Genomic DNA, 3,730 nt, shown 5'->3' with positions numbered 1-3,730 from the left:
GGCCAGGCTTTGGCTTAGCCTCCTGGGTGTGTGTGGGGGTGGCTGGTGGTCCCTGTGGAGCTGGCACTGCTGAGCCTGCCTCCTGCCAGTGTCCCTGCTGGTGCTTCACCTAGACCCTCCTTGTCTGGGGAGAGGCCATGAAACTTACCCAGGTGGCCAGTGCAGTCGTTTTACCTGGCGCCTGCCACAGGTCAACCAGCTCTGCGGAATGGCGGAGACGGGAGCCCTGCCTTTCCCACCCTCTAGGTCTGCATCTCGGGAACATCTGTCCAGAGCAACTTTGGTGATGGTGTGAGATGTCCTTCAGTGTTGTGAATTAGGAGTGCAGGGAAGGAGCAGACCGTGTGGGCTAGGAAGGCTTCCAGGAGGAGGTGGAGCCTGGCAGGGTACTTACTGAAGGATGATCTGTAGTGGTGGAGGAAGAGAGGGAGCCTGAGCAGTGGGTGTGTTTCTCAGGATGTGGGGGGCCTGCAGAAGGGGGCCTGGGTAGGGAGTGGGTAGGAGAGGGACAAGAACTAGGTCAAGAGGATGAGACCAGATAGCTGCCTGTCAGTCTTTGTCCACTCACCACCTACCCACCCAGCCACCCACCCATCTGTCCATGTACTCACCCACCCACCCACTCATTCATTTACACATCCACTCCCATCTACCCATCCATCCACTTGCCCAGCCGCCCCCCATCGAAACCACGAATGCCTTGGGACCAGCAGTTAGTATAATGGCTATGTCGCTGAACTCCCATACAGTTGACCGCGGTTCACGTCCTGGACCTGGTTGCTTAAACTCATGCTGGGTGTGTGTGTGTGCATGGCCAAGATCCAGAGAGGAGAATGGAGGAGAAGGGATTGCAGTGTGGCCATCCCCCATGCGGGGTGTGTGTGTGTGTGTGTGTGATTTCTCGCTTTCTGTCTCTCTGTCTCTCTGGCGAGCACACGTGCCCTGTAGCAAAAAAAGCCTCTCAACACAAACAAACAAACAAACAAACAAACAAAACACCAGGCATGCCTCCTGAGTACCTACTGTGAGCCAAGCTCCATATCACGTACTCTCATAGACTCTTATGGCGACAGGTCTGCTCATAGTGGGCACAATAAACATTGGCTTAAATGCAGAGAAGGGGTGATCAGAAGAGGCTGGCGTGGTTGTTAAGGCGCTGGACTCCCACATGGCCAATCATCGTTCGATTCTCAAATCTGGCGACTTGAAAAATCATGCCAGGCATATGTTTATGCGTGCATACCAAAAACCCCCAGAAAACCTGTCTCTACCCTCAAGTTTATTGTCTTGGAGAACAAAAAAATTACATATTATGAATTGTGAAGCCAGCCCTGTGGCCCAGGGATTAAGGGAGCTGGATCCTACGTGGCTGACTAAATGTGCCCTCTGGCAAATTACAGAGAATGAATTATGAATTGAAGCAAGTGCTGTAATGGAAAAGGTCACGGTGCCAGGAAAAACACGAAGTAGATAAGATTATGGGCTCATAGACTGCCGAGTGAGCCTGGGCAAGTGACTTGACCTCTCTGTGCCTTCGTTTCTTATCTATAAAGAATAATGATAGTGCTGGCATTATAGGCTTGTCTTTTTTTCTTTTTTTTTGATTAACGAAATCAGAAGACTTTAATATTAATACAACTTTTTCAGCCACAGTCTGTATCTAGTTTCAATCATCTCAATAATGTCTTTTTTTTTGTTTTAAACAGCCTTACTGAGATACAGTTCACATGCCACACAATTTGCCCACTAGAGTATACAACTCAATGGTTTGTAGAAAATTCACAGAGATGTGAGACCAGCAGTTGGCGTAACGGCTGTGTCGCTGGACTCCCATGTAGTTGACTGCAGTTCAAGTCCTGGACCCGGTGGCTTAAACTCACGCCGGGCATGTGTGTGTGCGTGCCCAAGATCCTGTGGTGTGGCCATTCCCCCTAGGGAGTGATTTCTCGCTTTCTGTCTCTCTCTGTCTTTCTGGTGAGTGGGCAAAAACCTGACCAAAAAAAAAAAAAAAAAAAAAAAGAAAAAAAGAGGAAAACTCACAGAGATGTACAAGCATCATCTCTAGAACATTTTCATTGCTCCCAAAAGAAATCCTGTGTGCTTCAGCTCTCACTCACATACTCCTCTTTCCTTCCCTGAACCAACCGGGCAACCGCTGGTCTCCTTTCTGTCTCTATAGACTTTCTTATAGAGGAATCTGGATATTTTGTATAAATGGGATCGTACATGTGGTCTCACTGGCTTCTTTCACTTGGTATAATGTTATTTTTTAAATTTTTTTTTTTTTTATAGGGAATGTGTGCTCACTGGAAGGGGGTAGGAAAGCGAGAAATCACCCGGACCACTCCATGATCCCTTCTCCATTCTTCTCTCAGATTTTGGGCACACCACAATCCATTTTCTTCCATTTGCCCATCCTGTCAGGATGAGGGGCACGCAAATGTGCCTAGCGTGTTTTTCAAGCCTCTAGAGGTGGGACTTGAACTGAGCTCCCAACATACAGTGCTATGCTGTTGGGCTCGCCCTTCTAGGCACTGTTTTTAGTTTTTGTCGTTATTGTTGTTGTTTTCTTTCTTTCTTCTTTCTTTCTTTCTTTCTTTCTTTTTTTTTTTTGCTATACGGCACGTGTGCTTGCCAGAGACACACACACAGAGAAAGTGAGGAATCATCCCTCCAAGGAGGATGGCCATGCCATAATCCCTTCCCCTCCATTCTCCTCTTGGGATTTTGGGCACAGACACCTGGTATGTTTTTCAAGTTGTTGGGTCTGGGACTTGAATCACTTAGTTGGCCATGTGGGGTCCAGACCCTTTAACCACCATGCCACCTGCTGGCCCTCTTTTCATTTTTAAAATGGCATCTTTTGAAAACAAACAAAAAATGTTAAAGAATTATTTTATTTGACTTTATTTATTTTAATTTGACCAGAGAGGGACAGACTGAGAGAGAGAGACAGAGAAAGTGAGAAAGCAAACCGCCAGGTCCAGTATTTGAACTGTGGTCAGCCATGTGGGAGTCCAGTGCCCTCAACTACCATGCTACCTGCTGGCCCTGAAAACAAAAGTTTAAAAATTTTGGCCCAACTGTGGTGGTGCAGTTGGTTGGGTGTCACTGTATGGCACTGGGTATGGAAAGGCCCAGGGTTTGGATCTCATGCTGACATGTACATGCCCAGGAGCATGCTGCCATCCTGGCTGACGGGGAGCCTGAGGGGAGGGTTGTGCTGTGTGGAGACCTTGCCAGGGATCTCTCTCTTTCTCATGAAATAAATACATAAATAAACACACTTACTGAAAAGGATTTCTTTTCGGAGGGTGGATAGCAGGTGGCATAGTGATTAAGGCACTGGACTCTCACATGGCTGACCAACGTTGGAGTCCTGTGCCTGGCAGCTTGAAAATCACACCAAGCGCATGTGCGTGTGTGCCCAAAATCCCATGAAGAGAATGGAAGAGAAGAGATTGCGGTGTGGCCATTCCCCTTGGCAGGTGCTTTTTCACGTTCCCTCCCATTTCTACTCATGGCAAAAAGAAAAAGGGGGAGTTTGGAGGGCAGATAGTGGCACAGTAATTGAATGTGACATTCTGCAAGGCTGACCCACATGAGAAACTTCTGGGTTCATGAACGGAGACCTCCCTGAGTATGCTGGGCATGTACACGTGCCCATGATCTAGGCTGGAGATGAATCACGCCATCAAGACTCTGTTGGAGATGCTGTTTCTCTGTTTCT

This window comes from Tupaia chinensis, unplaced genomic scaffold, assembly GCF_000334495.1.
Source record: "Tupaia chinensis unplaced genomic scaffold, TupChi_1.0 Scaffold000119_2, whole genome shotgun sequence".
NCBI classification, from domain to species: domain Eukaryota; kingdom Metazoa; phylum Chordata; class Mammalia; order Scandentia; family Tupaiidae; genus Tupaia; species Tupaia belangeri.
The sequence above is the reverse complement of the archived record's forward strand: the minus strand, read 5'-3'. Positions refer to the sequence as shown.